The 20370-nt window shown below is 33.9% G+C and overlaps 1 pseudogene; it reads right to left on the bottom strand.

Annotated features, from left to right (window-relative positions):
* Window positions 1-1678: 1678 nt before the first annotated feature.
* Window positions 1679-20370, bottom strand: part of LOC112007235 (probable LRR receptor-like serine/threonine-protein kinase At1g06840) — a 30736-nt pseudogene continuing 12044 nt past the window's right edge.

A 20370-nucleotide genomic window follows, 5' to 3' on the forward strand; every position in this document is an offset into this window, starting at 1 on the left:
GGAAATTCATAACCCTAATCAACATGGAATGGGAGTATATGGACTATTCTAGTGGGTGTTGCTATGAGACAAGCAAGAGTGTGTCATGAGATGGAAATAGCTTGTTTGGGATATTGTGGATTAGGTCAAGCACGAGAATCAGTTGACATAGTTTGAGATGGAGAGGGAGACTTATTTTTACTAATTTTTGGGTGAGTCTATGATGCAAGGAGTGCATTAATTATTTCAAATATTCATTGAGATACCAGGTCAATAAGTTATAGTTCAATTTGCACTTCCTCCTCCCATAATAATGGGATGGAAGGTGAAGTTATGGGTTCAATACCCACTGATGCGTGCACAACTTACCAATCAAAATAATACTAATTCATTAAGATGCCTGACTTTATTTTGAATTTTGAATTCATTGTGATTGATGATTTTATCAAATTTAATTGTGGCATGATTAGAGCTTTTCATATTAATGTAAACCTGGAAGCCATATTAAAAAAATTTGGTAAGTAAAGCCCTATTAAAATAGTTGCTCTTTTTTTTCTTTTTTCTTTTTGGGATAAGTAATAAGTTTTATTGATATCAAAAAGGAACACCCTAGTACACAGGGAATGTACAGGGGTCAACAATCAAGTACAAAAATGATAAGAATCCAGAAAATCAAGGAAATAGTTGCTCTTGTAATCGTTCGATACCAAGTTGATGCAAAACTTAGTAAGGGAAGCAAGAAATAAGATACAAAAAGGGAAAAACCCAGGGCTTCACTACCTAAGGGTGCTTGGAATCACCACCAAAAAAGAGAGGATTTTTCATCAAGAAATTATTATTCAAAATGCAATGTCGTCATGATTACAAGAGCCACTATTTTAATAGTGCTTCGAAGATTACATCAATATGGAAAATATTAATCATGCCACAATTAAATTCCACAAAATCCTCAATCACAATAAAGCCCAAACTAATTCAAAATTCAAATAAAAGTCTGAAATCTGGTGTCTCAAATAAGTAAAAATCATAAATAAATCTGGTGCCCACACTAACAATTAAAATAGTGGCTCTTGTAATCGTGAAAGTAGTACAAATTGAATAAGAATTTTCTTATTAGATCATATTTCTCTTGCTTGGTTGTGATTCCAAGCACTCTTAGGTGGTGATGCCTAAGGTTTACAGGCATATTCTAAGTGGTGAAGCTTAAGATTTGTCCTACTCTATCTTTATTTTTCTACTTTTGTCTTACATTAGTCAGGTATTTTAGTGAAAGTCAGCAGTTAGTAAGGGTATTTTAGTTATTTAGTAACTAAAAGAGTAGATCCATTGTTTTACCCTTTGAGGGTCATGCGCAAATCACGAGTGACCATTAACCTTAACCCTAATTTGGATGACAGGGCACCTATTGGCTCAATTGTTTCAATTAGAATGTTAAATGCAAATTTTCAAACTTTGTGGTGTGCGAGTACCCCATAATTTAGGGAGGTTTTTTTTTGCAATTAACCCTTAAAAACAAAAATGGAAATGGACAACACTATATTATCAATTCATTTTTATTGTTTTTCCAAGAATGGTCAGGAGCCTAGGCTAGACAGTTAAATGTTGAAACATATAAAAATTATAGGCAATTAACATGTGGCACTTGAGCCATAGTTGGAGAACACTAATAACAAAATTAGTGATACAAAGGGGGAAGAACTCACTCATCAACCTAGACACATACGAAGTTTATAATTCTATTAGTTAAATGTCATTTATAAGAGTCTTACAGGCGTCACCTATTATTAAAAAAAGAAAAAGAGTCTTACTGGCGTCCCCTTCACAACAGTGGATACATAAGCAGGCATTGTCCCTTCAATGAGGGCGTTTGGATTCAGCTGAAAGCTGAGTCCACGTTTTGCGTTTTTCCTTTTTTTTTTTTTTTTTTCCCTACAAGTGAATAGTAAAATCACATGATTTTACTGTGCAGGGGACAAAAAACACTGTTCACGCACTGTTTAGCACTATTCACACAATAAAAAATATTCAAAATGGGTCCCACGGTACTATTTACACATTTAAAAATTATTTTGCTACAGTGTTTTCAGTTTTCAGTTTTCAGTTTTAGCAACAATAAGTTCAATCCAAACGGACACAATATCTAGAACTGGTGCAAGTCGTGAAAGTCCAAAATCAGCAACTTTTGCCATATACTTAGAGTCCAATAATATGTTGCTAGCCTTGATATCTCGGTGAAATATAGGGGATTGGCTTCAATATGTAGATAGAGGATGCCCTTGGCTGATCCCAGGGCAATTCTCAATCTCATTGCAAAACTTAAAGGTTCTTTACACTTAGCTGTATTATTGCACACATGACCCCTAATAAGCTCAATAAGATGGGATGCAGAATTTGAAAATTAAAATGGTTACATTTAGCTCCAACAAAAAAAAAAAAAAAAAAAGACAGAAAAGAGGGGTAGGGGAGGGGGGGGGGGGGAGTGTATTGTTGCAAGTTTACTTGCATTCACACGCAATGAGGAACACCTAGAAAATATTATAGTGAGATCAATAAAAGGCAAGCTTAAAGAATGAATATAAGGTGTACCAGAAAGGTGATCCCTTAAAGTACCATTTGACATAAATTCATAGACCAACATCTGGAGGCAAAACAATACTTACGTAAAACTCTTCCCAAGCAAAATTTTCAAAACATATTAAGCAACAGAGACCAAGAAAAGGCTAGTCCCAATAAAGCCACACAATTTTGCAGGAGAAGAAATACTGCTCATGAAGAAGTAAATGAAAAACTACATTATCTCAAGTTCACTAAGAAAGAACATATTTAAGTTTTTAATCCATTTCTTAGAGCCAAATAATCCTTTAATCATGAAGAACTTTGTATATGCTTTTCTATTATTAAGCAACAAATTTGGCCAAATCTCATTTGTAATATCTCTAGATTGAATTTGATTTCTTCCATTGTTTGCAACTATTCAAAGTAGCTATATGCTTTTTTTGATTATTTGATAGATATAATGGGAGAGGGGGAATTTGAAGTTTTGAACCCTTGACATCTCCGTTGGAAACACCAAAATGTGTCAATTAAGCTACAAGACTTTTAGCAACTATTCAAAGAACTTAAATACACGATTTTGCAGGCCAAAATGGGCAAATGCCCTTTTCGCGCAAACAAAGCAGCATTTTGCCCCCTTTCCCAAACTAATTAGGAAAATACCCCTCTTTTGTAACTCGACAATATGAGAGTCGAGTTTTTATGAAGAACTCAATATTCCTATGATCAAGTTAGTCTAATCATTGTGCCACGCTAGCGCAATAGATAAGGCTTTTTCCCAATAAAAAAATTCTTGTGTAGTTATTCATAACTCGGAAAGAATAAAATTGAGTTTTCTTCAGCAGTTTGAATCAATAGGACCCTAACGTCTCACAATGCCTATTCACTCACTCTCTCCCTGTACACTCTCTCCCCCTCGCTCTCTGCCATCACTTTCCCTCTACACTCTCCCTTGCTCACTCTGTGATTAGGTTTCCCCACTCTTCCCCACTCTCCATCAGTCTCACTCTCCCTATCTAGTCTCCATCAGTCACTGTTGCTTCCCGTCGTTGTTGCTTCCCGCCGCCGTTGATTATAAGTACGACCCTCTCCTCTAATATCTTTTCTGATTTTGGTTAATATTAGGTTTTGTTTTATGTGGGATTTTGATTATTTTGTTGAAACTTACTTAAAAAGTAGTAAATTTACTAATCAAGATGAGAATTTTGTTGTCTTTTATATGCTGCAATGATGATGATCTAAAGTATTTCTTGCTATATGGTTATGTCTGTGTGATTTTCTCATTAATGAGAATTTTGTTGTCTTTTACATGCTGCAATGATTATTTTCTCATTAATGAGTTTAAATGTGCTTGGGGTTTTGATGGGGGTTTTTGGCAAATCGAATGGTGGTGTTTCAGTGATGTCTCTAGGATTGTGTAAAATGTGTATTATCCGATTGTAGGCATGATTTTGTTATAGTTGCTGTAAATGGTGTTGAACTAATTACGTTTGATTCTAAATAGTTGTTGTAAATGGTGTAAAATGTGTCTCATGCCTCTAGCAGCAATTGTTAGCTCTGAAGCAGAACCCATCTCGTAAAGATTGGTTTGGACAAAGATTGGTTCTATTGGGTACACAGGTTAAGAAAAAAATGATGAAAACTTTGAGACTCTGGTTGTTTGAAGCAGTCTTCAGTAAATCCAAGATGATCTGCCCATAATGACATCCTATATACATAAATCTATGAAATACAATACACATTCACATGAAACAGAAAGTCAGTTACTGTAAGTCCAGTTAAAAACTAGTAAGAGTGATGAAATAGTAGTGTTTAGTATAGCAACAAAAAAAATTAAGTTCTTTCATATCCCTTAAAAGTTTTACTACTCATTGTTTTTGGTATATCTAGGTTTTTATAAATTTCATTATTTCTTGGAATTGACACTACTTTTGTTTTGCATATCAGTCCAATGTAGAAAATTTTAAGTAACTTTACTGGAAAAAAAAAATTCATTCCCTAGTACCCTCTGCTTATATGTGCAAATGTATGGCTGGAGAAGCTGATATAGCAAGCATAGAAGTTCTTTTGCTTGCAATATAGCTCTTCCTTGTTTAAAATTGACCATATGGAGGGGGAGAGGAATAATTGAACATTCAATGGTCCAGCACCCTTCGGTGAATTTGATATTCTTGTTTGATCCTTGAAATATTATAATATTCTTTACTCTAGTTTTTTATTTATAGAATTTGGAGATTGGCTGCTTTTTAAGGTTTCTCTAAATCAATTTGGTACTCTTCTATAGGAGCACAAATATGTGAACTTTGTTTTGCCCCCTTTTATTTTGAGCTGGCTAGTTTAAGAAATTTAAAATCTTTGTGTAAATGAAAATGCGTGCTTCTATTGTGGATATTTCAGGCTCCATTTGTACAGTTCTAACTCATTCCAACACTCAACATGTTTCCCTGGTTCTTTTTCTACTGTCATCCATTTGCACTCATCACAAGTTTTTAGAGCTTAAGATTTGCGAAGATGAATTTGTCATTTGCTCTACAGCCTTATATGATATTTTGCATTAGTTGATGGTGATTTATTGTTAAGATTGGCATGCTTTATACATGGTTTTTCTCTAAATACAGAAGTTTAGGTCTTTGCTTCCTTGTTTGCACTCTTGTATTTTTAGGTCATGCTCTAGGATACGAGGATTTTTATGATTTTTTTTACACCTAAATCAATCTGTTTAATATGTTTATGTAAGGTATGTCTACTTGGGATGGTGTTTGATGAGGACCTAAGGAATCATCTTTCTTTATCAATTGATTTATTTATCTTCTTCATAATAGTTGAATAATAATGTTTCAGCTTGTGTGTTTTTTCTTAGTCAGCCTGCAAATTCATTTTTGTTAATTGAAGTCTAGCTATTTGTTGTCTATTTCATCATTGATATCATTTTCTGTCAGCCGGCAACTGGAGTTTTATACTTTTATTTATGTCTTGCTATTTGTTAGTTAGAAGTTTTGAATCTTGATGTGTCTATACTCTATAGGGAGGGGAAATGGTGATTTTCTTATGCAACAGAGTGTGTAGAATTCTTGAATCTTTATATATGAGGGCATAAGGCAATAATCTGTTTTTATCAATTGAAATCATTATTCTTTCCCCAACATGAGTTCCTTGGTTATCAAAACAAAAAAAGAAAAAAGAAAAAAAGAAAAAAAAAAGAGTGTCTTTAGTTTGTTGGCTTGCAACTTCTTTTATGCTAAACACTGATTTTTCATTATGTCTTGCTATTTATTGTTAGTGAAAAGACTTTAACTCATGGTTTGTCTATGTGAGGAAAAATTGTGATTTACTTTTACAGCAAGGGTGTGGTGTAGTGTTGAATCTTTATTGTTCTTGGGCAATATGAAAGCCCTTATCATATTCTTTTGATTTCACATTTTTTACCCCTAAATGTTTGAATGTTATCTTGTCACTTGTTCAATTTATTTTATGGATTTTGTTTCTTGGCAGTTTTTTTAACGCATACATGTTTGATCCCTTTTTCTTGATCAATTTGGTCCTCTTTATTAGGTGCACAAATATGTAAACTGCCTCTTTCATGTAAACTGCTATTTAGGTGCACAAAAATAATAAGGAAAAAGTTAACGGATGTCCTAAGGGTATAAATTGAGTAATTTTTATGTACTTTTGGAGCAAAGAAAAGGGTGTTGTTCTCACATTCATTGAGGAGTCCATTATTTAAATTCATGGTGGGGTTCATAATAAATTTGAGAGGAGGGGGTATCAATTCTTCATATTTTAGGAGTACTTAAAAATTTTCTTAGATTTTGGATACATTTTTAGGAACTTTGTAGAGGAAAAGAAAAAAGCATTTAATTTTTATGACGGTTGATTATATTTCTCATAAAAGTGGTGTTATAACTTAACTTTTTTTTTAAATAGTTTATTAATAATAACCCTAAGGGCATCTATTAATATGACCTAAATAGTAATATCAATATAAAAATACTTTTAACCTTATGTTGACCAAGGATTGAAAGTTAAATGTATGAGATAATCATAGATTTTGTCATTGGTAGGGTGCGGGACATGTTATCTCATTTTTAATTAAAAAAAGTTCTAAACGGGCAAGCTAAATAGAATTAGCATTTACTGATTTTATAATTTTTTTAAAATAATTTTTTTAAAACATATATCTCCAAATCATGATAATTGATTTGAATTTTCCCTTTTGAGAAAGTGCCAAAAAGAAGCTGAGGTAATATATGTGCTTGGTATCCACTAATTTTATTTTTATTCTAATAATATGTTCATGCATAGATTAATTAAAAATTATATATAATTATAAAAGTATTAGTGATATGTAGATATTTTCTATAAAAAATTATGTGTAGATAAAGATAATATTTTATTAATATTATTAAAACTAATTATATGTATAAAAGATAATGTTATTAAAATAAAAATAATTATATGTAAATATAAAATATAAGTTTTTAATAATATCAAAGTTATCCGAGTCTATTAAAAATTTTATAGACTTTTGCATAAAATAAATTAACTATGTTAATAATTTTTAATTAAAGAGCTAATGATAGAAAGACTTTAATTATAACAGTGTAATACACACACATAATATTGAGTTATTTGGAGCAAGGTCTGTAGTGAGCATGTTTCATAATCTAAACACTTTTTAAAATTTATTTTTAAATTAAATTAAATGAAGCATCTAAAAAAAATTACTAATAGAGTTTTACTTAAAAATTATGCAATGCTCATGGACAAGCCTTGATATACAAAGTCTGTTTGGCAAAGATTATTTTTGCCAACTTATTTTATTATTCAGCTTATTGGGTTGAAGTCGGTGAATTTGAGATTCTTGTTCGAGTGGTCCTACACCCTTTGGTGAAAATGACATGCATTATGTTGTAGATTTTATTGATTTTCTCTCTTTGCGATTATAATCTTTTGATTATGTAATTTTTTTTAGGAGAATCCTCTGTAATTTTTCACCCTTTGGTTAAACAAGAAATGATATTCACTGGAACATCAAACTGCTCAAGTAACTTCAAGAAAAAAATGAATGCATTTACTCTAGGAAACAGTATTCACTCCATCATTGTGGTTTAATGAGTTTGGTGCATTTTAATTGACTATTGCTTATAGCTAATACAGTGGAACAGGGTAATACTAGATCCATACTTATATAAATGGATCTAGAACTAACTCCTAAAATTTGTAAAATAGACCCAGCAAGCAAGGAAATGAGCCTAAAATTTGAAAATAACTCACCAAGCAGGAAATTGAGTAGAATTAACTCCTAAAATGTTGAAAATAGACATAACAAGCAGGGAAATGGGCTGATTGAGTCATGGTATGCTTACATATCTAGTGGTAGAAATGTATAATAATTAGTATAGGTTTCTAGATATTAAGTTGAGAACTCGAGACCAAATGAATTGTAGTTATAGGGATCTTAGTGGTCCATCGTAAACAGGCAATTGCATAGGACATAAAACAGGGAGCTGTCAAGGATGACCTTATAGAGAGTGTTACTTTGTTGAAAAGACCAAGTTTGATTGAACAGGTCTGAGAATAGAATATCTAAACATTGAGTTGTTGCAATTTATATTTACTATGTGACTGCATTGGTCATAAGCCATAGAGTTGAATTTAAATGTCCTTGGGGGAAGATCACATATTGTGTGTCACATGGTTAAATTTAATATGTCTTTCTTCCATATGCAACCCCGAATAATTGTAATTGATATTTTCCCGGTTAAAATCACTCTCAAAGACATCATAAACCAAAAAGAACTATCACATTTAAATATTGCTTAGATGTCGAACATCTGGGTATCAATCAAGTTTCTAGCACATTAATTAGTCATTTGTTTGTTTTTTTTTTTACTTCAATTACAGATAATAAAAATAAAAAAGGTGTTTTTATGTAAAATTATATCAAGTTCTTATTTATTGAACCTTTAATTTAATTGCTTCTGGATTGCATGTTAAGTGGGGGTAAGAAGTGATGTTGACAATCTTGTTGGGATCATAATATGTCTTATTGTATCCACGCTTTTATTATATATTAATTGTGGTTTACTTGTCAGATAATTACTAACAATCTATTTGCTGCTATGTCAGATATGCAGGCATTAGATAGAGTGCAGCCTGGACTCGACGATCATACCTAGTTGACCCGATAGCCAGATCATTGGTTAACTCTGCTTTGGAGGTGCGCCGCCAATGAGGTATATAGTTGTATTATTAATACATGTCTGTTTTATAATTATATCGTGTGCACTACCTAGCATAATACTTGTCTGTGTGCAGGGGGTGTCTGGCGTTATAAAGGTTCGACGCTGTAAATGTGTATTGCTGCAAGGTGGGCTAGACCCATGTATCATGCAATACATAGATGCAGCAGGTTTGATTGGGTTATTCAAGGTTTTTGATACGAAGGTCGACCATGCCTTGATCACGGCCTTGGTCGAGTGGTGGTGTCCGGAGACGCACACGTTTCACTTACCCCATAGAGAAATGGGTATTACTGTTAGGACATATGTGTTTTCACTTGTTAAGAACATATGTCACTTATTTATGTAAATTGGCTAAATCCTTTGATAAAACGCACTCTACTTGTAATTGGGTAGTTTTAGGTGTTTTTAATACTTCAAGAAACAAGGTTTCAAGGTCAAGTGTTGAAGTCATCAAGTCTGTCCAAGAAAAAGCAAGCTGAAGTGCAAATTCATTAAAGCTCGACACCTGCTCGATAGCTACCTCGACACCTGCTATCTGTCGAGATTTATAAAATCAGATTTTTTGATCTAATTTCCTTGGGATCTGTGAATATGTTTTTGGGCATTCTTTTCTCCAAACCCTAAACATATAAAAGGATTGTTTTAAAAGCCGTTAAATTGTACACTAGTTGAAAAAGCATTGAGCAATCTCTGTTCAAGCAAATTGTGATCAAAGACGAAGTTCTTGACCTAGTTTATCTTCTCTAAAGAAGTTGCTGTGTATTTGTACCAAAGGGTTTNTGAATTTTCTACCAGGTATATTATAGGGAAGCAATTTGTCACACTTCAATGTCTTGTGCTATTACCCCTATCAAAACATATTCAGCAATGAGATTCGAGAAGGGATGGGTTGCATTTTCGAAAGACAATAATTTAGAAGAAAGAGATGTCTGTGTCTTCGAGGTGATTGAGAGGAAGCTTGGTATGCTTAGTGTCTCAATATTTCACGTGGTTGACCATAATAATTCGGACTAGGATAACCTATTTAAATTTTAAACTAGTGATGTTTATGCTTATATTTAATTAGGGACTTTGATCTCTGGTATGATTTATATTTGATGGATGTGGTTTTAAGACTTTTCTCTGACCAGTTTGGTATGTCTTGTTGAAGACTATTCAGCATTCCTGTGCTTCGTCTAACATGACTTGACGAGCATTTCTAATATGCCTTGATTCCTTTGTTTTGAAAAGACCCATATTTGTCAAATTTATAGTAGGAAATTTGTTGTTTAGACTTTAATTGATATCTTGTGAGTTTACAATCGTTCAACTTATATAAAGTCTTTTTTTTTCTTTTCTTTTGATGGTAGGCTAAAAGTTCTATTTTCTCTTATCTTAAATAGGTTAAAACGGTGTCTAATGACAGAATCATTAAATCAACGCAAACTTTTAATTCAATTAGTAGTTGGGAAGAATTTAAAGATGTTATCGTGAACTTCGAAGATGCATCATTAAAATCAAATGAATTACTTGAGCACACAAATACAACCAAAGACAAATCTGATTATCTTTGGTATACTCTAAGGTAAATTCATTTCTCATTGAATTATAACCAATTACATATGAACAATATGTGTGCCTTCTCTTCATTGCATCAGCTTAATGACATTTGTAAGAATTTCTCTCTTCATTGCATCAGATTAATGACATTTGTAAGAATTGATGGAGTTTTTTTTGTTGCAACATAGGTTTGAACACACTTTGTCTTGCACTAAACCAGTACTTCATGCTCAATCTTTTGCGCATGTTGCACATGCTTTTTTGAACGACATATATATAGGTAAGTTACTTATTCAATTCAAACAAATTGAACGATTGTAAACTCACAAGATATCAATTAAAGTCTAAACAACAAATTTCCTACTATAAATTTGACAAATATGGGTCTTTTCAAAACAAAGGAATCAAGGCATATTAGAAATGCTCGTCAAGTCATGTTAGACGAAGCACAGGAATGCTGAATAGTCTTCAACAAGACATACCAAACTGGTCAGAGAAAAGTCTTAAAACCACATCCATCAAATATAAATCATACCAGAGATCAAAGTCCCTAATTAAATATAAGCATAAACATCACTAGTTTAAAATTTAAATAGGTTATCCTAGTCCGAATTATTATGGTCAACCATGTGAAATATTGAGACACTAAGCATACCAAGCTTCCTCTCAATCACCTCAAAGACACAGACATCTCTTTCTTCTAAATTATTGTCTTTCGAAAATGCAACCCATCCCTTCTCGAATCTCATTGCTGAATATGTTTTGATAGGGGTAATAGCACAAGACATTGAAGTGTGACAAATTGCTTCCCTATAATATACCTGGTAGAAAATTCATCAGGTACATACTGCATAAGAAGGAGAAACAACTAAGCATTAAAGCATATATGTTTCAAGGCCATATTTAAGAGAACATCATGATCACATTATGTATAAAGGCTCACCATATTATGCAGCTGCGAGATACCCATGAAAGAAGGATTTTTAGGCTTGAACTTTTCGACTGCTTGGATTGCTCTCTCTCTTCCTCTGGACATGCTAGAAAAATTTTTTGCAACAAACTTTTCTTTGACTTCATGTTTTGTGGGTCTGTACATTAAGGGAGATATGTTTGTATCATCTTCATCTAAGTCCATTATTTCTACCTGATGATTTTCCAATTTAAAGTTCTTGCTGAGTGGATATTGAATCTCAGTGGCAGTCTTATCAAATATAAGAACATGGAAGCTTGAATTTCCTTCATATCTGAAGACTAAAAAATAACCATAACAGATAGAATTGTATTCAACGAAATCCTACCAACCATTACAAAACCAAATGTTGTTATCAACTTTCTTCAATCGCACTTGCCCACCATAGGGAGCAATGAGTGTGGCTACGGTGGATAGCTCAGCACTGTTAAACCCTGACTACAAGTACCCATCCACACTCACGTGAATACATAGAGTATCCTTAAAAAGTTTATGCATCAATTTTGGGGGCAAGTTGTCCACCATTGCTTCACTGATGTTCGCAATGCTGCACGTACTACTCAACAACTTTGCACTGTTGAACCCTTTCCAATCATATCACTTACATGCAATACACAGATATGAATCCTTTTGCAATGCACTATTTTTAAGGATGCAGAGCATCCCTGAAAAGTTTATAATACATTTAACACAGTTTGGTACTGTCTCGTCAAGTCATGTCAGATGAAGCACAGGAATGCTGAATAGTCTTTACGTGAATAAATATGCAACCTCTTTTGCAGTACACATCACTAGTCGCTGCTGTAGCACACGCGCTATAGCCATATCAAACAACTACCTCAGCGAACCACATGCACCAACAGACGCTACTATACAACTAAGTCATGTTCGCAGTTTTGTGTGTAAGTGGATGCTTACCCTTACATATAGTCACATCCACGTGAATACTTGCCCTTGCAAAACCCCTATATAAAGTCCCATTTACATTTACACTTGCAAAACATCTACACATACTGAAGTCCCATTTACATCTACCCCTGTAAAACATCTACACATACCAATCTGAAGTCACATTTTCCAATGTCAATGCGAAATTGGATGCTACCTCATTTTCTAGATAACTATAGAAGGGAAAGAGACTCCAACGAGAGGGAATACTATGCCAGACTGTAGCGAGAGTGGGACTTTCACGTGAACAAGTCCAACGCTTTGCACGATGATCTCATGCGACTCGAAGCGCCTCTTGTTGATTGTAGCTCACTTATACTACCATAGTGAAACATGCACAAATATGAGTGTACAGTGACTAAAAAAAAAAAAAAGAGAATAATCTTATGATACTCTGTAGGTCCAAGTATTACATGCTACAACTAGCGGAGGAGCTGGCCGCCGCAACGAACAGGCAACTCACTCTGGCGGAACGTAACAATGTCCTTAACTATGAGGACTACCTATCAGAATGAATGCCTATATGGTGTGTGTCTTATGTCTACGGGTTAAGTTAATAATGTTAGTAGTGTTAGTGTTCGATATGCAATGCATGCATATTAGTGGCATCGTGTAAGAATATTAAAGTTTTCTATGTTATGCCATAGGTGTAGCCATCGCAGCTAACAGGCAACTCACTTCGGGGAAACGTAACAATGTTCTCAACTACGAAGATTACCTGTCTGAGTGAATGCCTATGTGGTGTGTGTGTTATGTCTAGGGTTAAGTTAATAATGTTAGTAGTGTTAGTGTTCAATATGCAATGCATGTATATTGGTGGCATCGTGTAAGTTATTTTAAGTTTTATGTGTTATGTCATAGGTGCTTATTGAGAAACATTATATGTGGAAATATCTAACTTTTATGCATTATGTGAGAATAATCTAGATTACGAATAACATGCATGCTCCTCATAATCAATAATAAGGTTTACATAGTACAAATACAACAATAGTGACACGCATACATATAAAACATAATTAAGCAAAATAGTTCTCCAACAAAGTCTAATTACACCATGACACAATTACTCTTCATCTAACATCTCTACGTCTGACTGATAAATGGGATCAGCAAGAAGTGATTGCATGAATTGTGCATGCTCGTACCACCCTCCCTCCACTGACTCTTGAATCTCAACTTGGATCCGATATCAATTAAGACGTATCTTCATTTGATCATTTTCATCTCTTATGCAGTTCAATGCTTTACGAAGTTCATCAATTATGTCTCTGGGCATCTGCGATGCGAGTCATCGAGGCACTAGAAACTTAAAACCAACCAACTCATTATAAGACATTTGATATTCACGAAATAACCAAGCCCACTCTTGTCTCATGGTATTTTGAATGTAAGCACTATTTCGCAAATTCGGATTGATTGGATAGCTGAACTCATCTTCCAAAACCCAACAACGACCCATAACAGTGAACACATCCTGAGGTCTACAGAGTTGTGGGTTGCCAGAACCAAACATTGACGCTGAATACAATAACATCAAATGATCAAGTTAACAGTGTGCATCAACTATTGGTAAATAATGTAATGCTACATAAGATGGTACACGACAAAGACATTCATAAATTTGTGTACTATTTCTACAGAGTTGTGGGTTGTCAGAACCAGACATTGACGCTGAATGCAATAACATCAAATGATCAAGTTAACAGTGTGCATCAACTATTGGTAAATAATGTAATGCTACATAAGATGGTACACGACAAAGACATTCATAAATTTGTGTACTATTACATGCTAAAAATGAGGTCTACAGAGTTGTGGATTGCCAGAACCAGACATTGACGCTGAATACAATAACATCAAATGATCAAGTTAACAGTGTGCATCAACTATTTGATGTAGAACAGACAGCACATGCCTTCCTTGAACAGCAGGGGCACAGGAAGTCACAACGCAAGATCAAAGGGGGGTGCCAGTAGGGGGCATCGGGGTAACAGTGTCGGAATTGCATGAAATTTGGCAGGTTGAAGGGAAACGAAGTTCTGATCCAGATTCATAGCATGAATGTCGCCAAAATTTAGGCGAATTCCTTCATTTAGGCCCCGATAACAGTGTTTTTGCTATTTATAGTAATATTTGTTTTTCCTTAATAACTTTTAGTTTAAAAGTCAGAATAAGGTCCCGTCTGTTTTGGGACGACCCTTAAGGTCAGTAGTTTATGATTCTGCAGTTAACTCAATTTTGCCATTTTTGGTAAAATTCAGTAATTTTGTCCCCTAATCGCTTAATTAGTGCGAATTAGGGTTTTAAACGTTTTTTTCTTAGTATTTATATGTTTTGTAGCCGTCAGAGGCAAATTAGACTATTATCAATAAACACAGACTTTTGTCAAATTTTCTTCTGGTGGATTCCAGTTTTATCTCCTTGTGGATTTAGGAAAACCCCTCGTGGATTCGAGGTTTACTACCAGAAACTAACAGTTTAGTTTCTGTTCCATCAAGAGAGCATCGTGTGTATTTCTCTTCAGGCTTCTGCGACATCACTATTGGTAAATAATGTAATGCTACATAAGATGGTACACGACAAAGACATTCATAAATTTGTGTACTATTACATGCTAAAAATGAAATACTAACACTAACATTTGACCATAAACATTAGACGTTGTTGTTAATGTCTACACTTTGTGTGCAATACAAAATGTTGTTGTTACTGTCTGACCAATGATGATTATGTACATGCCCCTATATGATTATGACCAATGATGATTATGTGCAATACAAAATATTGCTATAGTAAAGATTTCATTCTCTTGTGACCAACGTTTACTACAACAAACAACCAAAATCACACCAATGTACTTACTTCACACTCATTCAACCAAAAAAATAAAAATTCAGTACAATATCAAATGAAAATACCATTACCCTAAAATTCTGGTGTGAGTTTTTTACCTGAGGTGATACAAATTTCAGTTGAGTCTGAAAACAACTGTGGATCTATGGAGCAGAGTGGAATTCAGTTCAAACGGAAAGTAAGACACTCTGAATGGGTGGAGATGTGCAACTATTATATGAGAATAACTCGATTTTATGGAGTTCGAGTATGCTTTATAACTTGATATTAAAGTAATCAAGTTATATTAAAAGACATGAACCCATACGCCTGACACCAAGATAGTCTGAAAATAGGTTTAACAAGAGCATAACTCGATATCTGAATAATCGATTACATAACTCGATCTTAGAATAATCGAGTTATTTAGGGATTGAAAAAAGAAATTGCCACGCTGCTTGTCCAGCGTGGCACAAAGTTGAAGCTAACTCGATCATTGTATGATCAAGTTCTTCACAAAACTCGATTTCGCCATTGTCGAGTTACAAAAGATGGACATTTCCTTAATTAGTTTGGGAAAGAGGGTAGAACGCTGCTTTGTTTGCGCGAAAAGGACATTTGCCCATTTTGGCCCAATTTTGCATATTTCTTTTTCTTTTAATTTTTTTTCTTACTCTTACAGCTTTCATATTCATTTGGTTTAATTGCATCAAATTCCTAAGTTGATGGGAATCATCCCCTTGTGTACCCAATAATGAGATTGATGGATAATCCAATCTTTTATTGATTATATACATATGTTTGGGTTTAATTTACATCTTGTGTAACTTTATGCAATGTTACACCAGTGAATATTTTTTTATGGCAAATTTTGATAAGTTTACTGTTGAATTAGATTTTCTTCTTATACCTTTCATTATTGTAAAATTTCAAGATGATTCTCATCCACAAAATTTTCAAATCTCAAGTTTTTTTTGTATTTTAAAATTATATATCAAAGATTATTTTATGGATCAAATAATAAACAACATCAGATTCACAAAAAAATTGGCATACGTGTTAAGAACATAGAGAACATGTAATCCAACTATGGGATTTTAAGAATAAGTTCTTAGGTGATGTAATATTATTTAAAGTTTCACTAAATACAACTTAAACCTAACCCATACATAGATGAGAAAAAGTACATGTTCACCTTCTTCATCACAATATCCAATCAAAGACACAAGGTTTTGACGATGTAACCTTGACAAAAATTCTATCTCTGTCAAGAACTCCTTTACACCCTGTAAGGATCCCTCTTGTGCACGGTTTTTGGCCACAACTGTACCATCAGCTAGAATGCCTTTATAAACCTTACCATACCCTCCTTCTCCAACCTGTGTGGACTTTTCAAAGTTGTTTGTAGCTACAGTCGTTTCTCTATAAGTGAAATCCTTCAGCCCAACAATTTTTATGGAGCACGTAGACGCTGCATTTTACATATAGGTCCAATGTTAAAATGAAAACATAGTGATAGATGCTGCACAAAAAGATGCAGTGCCATTTGTTTTAAAATACCTGATAAACTTATGCACTGATTATCTGAACGTTTTATTTATACTTATGCATAAAAATTGCATCTTACAAGTAAACAACATTAAATAAAATAGTTGTTGAATGGTTGTTCATCAAAATACCAAGTCTTATGGTAATGGTATTTTTTTGATGCTACCAATCAAAGGCCAGTCCAAACTTGGCTGAAGTTTGCCCAACAGCATTAGCTGAGATAGGGCTAAGATATTGACCAAGCTAGGCTAAGGCCTTTATAATTGGACTAGTATCTGTGCCCAATTGACAAACCTAATCAGGATGTAGAACACAAACAATTATAGGAAAAGAAAAAATCATGACATAAATACCTGAAAACCCTAACTTCATAAACATAAGATACTTACAATGATGTCTTCCTGAAAGTGAATGGTAATTCCCCACATGCATTCTCATTATCTGTAGGATAACAACTGCAGCCAATGTAACTGCATCTGCAATGGTCCCCAGTACTAGGCCAGCCAATGCACCTTTGCTAAAACCATAACTTGGAGAGTTGTCACCATCTGTGACATTGGAGAGAACTATGAGCACAAACTAAATCAAAACTTTGCAACAATAGTCAACTCACATATGAATACATGAAAGAAGGGAAGATGTGATTGAGTCATAGTTCATCTATCCTTGGGTTCAAGTCATAAGTGAGAGGGTGTTGAAGCTGCCATCTTGATCAATGTAGAACACAGCTTAATTGCCCAAAAAATTAAAAAAACAACTTGAACTTAGCATAGCAGTTATTCACTTGTGTGCTGGATCACAGCGGTGCAATTGTCTGTCTATACAGAACATAGCATCACCATGGTTAAATCAAATCATTAAACTGTGTAGATCAAGCCTTTCTCAATGTTGTTGGCAGAAAAAGAAAAGGTGATCTCCACTTAATGTGCCACCCACAGACATACCACGTAACTCAGAATATAAACAAAAAATAATAACAGAGAAAAATTCCATGAGCCTAATATTGTCTTTGAAGTATAGAGGACTTCACGGTATAGGTCAAATAAATTATAGAAGAAATTTCTACATCATTGAACAGAAAAATAAGCATTAGTTCGAACTTCAAAAAAGCTCTGTTGCAAAAATATATCAGATAAGGGTTTTGACTTTTGAGACAAACCATCTTTATAGAAGTCCAATAGAGATGTTAAATATTAGCATTGATACACCATGTTGAATATGCTAGTATGGATGCGGAAGCGAAAGTATAAAGTATAGAACATAATAACACACGAGAGTTACGTGGTTCAGCCTAACGGCCTACATCCACGGAGGAAACCCTAAAGGGCTACATCAATAATATATTATTGGGTTCAAGTCATAAGTGAGAGGGTGTTGAAGCTGCCATCTTGATCAATGTAGAACACAGCTTAATTGCCCAAAAAATTAAAAAAACAACTTGAACTTAGCATAGCAGTTATTCACTTGTGTGCTGGATCACAGCGGTGCAATTGTCTGTCTATACAGAACATAGCATCACCATGGTTAAATCAAATCATTAAACTGTGTAGATCAAGCCTTTCTCAATGTTGTTGGCAGAAAAAGAAAAGGTGATCTCCACTTAATGTGCCACCCACAGACATACCACGTAACTCAGAATATAAACAAAAAATAATAACAGAGAAAAATGCCATGAGCCTAATATTGTCTTTGAAGTATAGAGGACTTCACGGTATAGGTCAAATAAATTATAGAAGAAATTTCTACATCATTGAACAGAAAAATAAGCATTAGTTCGAACTTCAAAAAAGCTCTGTTGCAAAAATATATCAGATAAGGGTTTTGACTTTTGAGACAAACCATCTTTATAGAAGTCCAATAGAGAGAAGCTGATAATTTCATAAGGTCCAAAAATGTCAAAATTATTAATTTTCCATGATGTGAACACATCGAAGATTCTCTGAATCTCACTCCTATTAAAGACGTGTGCTGTTTTCAGCATCATATACTGGAAAAAACTTCAATTGCATTCCCAGTCCAGGTCCTTCTTCCCATACAAATGAATCAATGTACAGCTGATAATGAAATAAGTTAAGAGTAGATGTTAGGACTTTCTCAAACGTATGTCTGTACCAACGAAAATTTGAGAATCCAGGGCTTTTCAACCGATATTCAACAAACAAAGGAGAAGCACAGAAACAATCTACCGGAGATGTAGGTGAATATTCATAAGGGGGTAGGCATGCTTGAGCCGGACAAACTGAAGCGTTATTTGTTGAACTCTGACTGTTATTTTTATCCTTGGGTTGAGATACACAAAACTGGGCTAGCTTGGAGTCCGAGCATAAGGGATTCCCTTGAAGCCTGAAAGTTAAAAATGAGACTTGATCACATCAATGTGCTATGTTTGTTAATCCTTGCAAAACTAAAATTAAAAAGATCACATCCAAAATATTTAAACACGTATTCACATTTTTAAGATGCAATCACGTTCTATTTGAAACTAATTAGGAAGCAAAAATTGGGAAGGAAGTATAGAAGCAAACCAGACAGTGACATTTGGAGGTAGATAAGCAGTGCCCGTAAATGTAATATTTGAAAGCTTATTATTCTGCAACTCCCTGAAATAACAAAGAGACAAAAGCAATAGCTTAGAAAATCTAGTATGAGAGTAAATTTATTAAAGTCAACCTGGGAGGTTACACATTTGAATTTTACAAAAGGCCATTCCGTAATCAGAACAAGGCAAAATCTCAAATTTTCACCATTACAAGAAAAAGATGCTTAAGAGCATGAATGGACTCACACACACCCATACCAAAAGATGATGACACTTTTAACCAAGAGATAGCAACATTGTCGTTCAGGTCTTACACTGTAAGTTTCTCCATTCCTCTCAAAGCCCTATTTTCCCAAATGAAGGATGGAACAAAACCACTCAATAAATTGTTTGCAATCGACCCTGCCATGGGGAATAGTTTACCAAATAAAAATCCAATTATTTTATTAACAGTTTAATTTATTTACTGATATTAACTAGTAAATTTAAAATTTTATGGTTGAGATAAACGTTATCTCAAATTTAGATTTATATGGAATAATTTACAATAACATTGAATTATAAAAGTAAACACAAAAGGAGGGAAAACAAAGGGACACTCCTCACAGTCTTTGAAGATCATGAAGATCCAAAACTGAAAAGTGGGAGGGAATTGCCCCAGTAAGACGGTTGTGGGATAACAAGCTGGGCATATTGCTCAAATAATTGATATCATAAGTCAAGGGAATTGCGGGTATAAATTATCTTAAAAAATTGACAGACATGTCTGTAAATATTTTGCAATATCTGGATACTAAATTCAAATGCAAAAAAATAAATAGCAATAAAATAAAAGAAAAAAGAAAAAATAATGACATCTCGTTCAGAAGATGGAGAATCTTACATAGTCGTGATATTTTTAGAAAACCTATCTGGAGGTAAGGTTCCATTTAGCTGATTTGAACTGAGGTCTCTGAAATTTATATAAAGTAAAACATGAAAAGAGAAAATTGTACTAAGCCTGGTGCATTTATTTATTTCTGATTTAAAAGCCATACTTGATCATGGTAAAATGATTCTAAAAAGGGGAAAAACTAATAAAGTAACTTACAGATAAAGGAGGTTTGGTATTTGGCTAAAATAAGGAATTGGTCCTTGCAAACTGCAATTCCTAATGCTCTTGGAAAATCCAACCAAAACACAAATATTATCAATCTTGCCTTGAAATATCACAT

The sequence above is a fragment of the Quercus suber genome, unplaced genomic scaffold, assembly GCF_002906115.3.
Source record: "Quercus suber isolate HL8 unplaced genomic scaffold, Cork oak 2.0 scaffold_190, whole genome shotgun sequence".
Classification (NCBI taxonomy): domain Eukaryota; kingdom Viridiplantae; phylum Streptophyta; class Magnoliopsida; order Fagales; family Fagaceae; genus Quercus; species Quercus suber.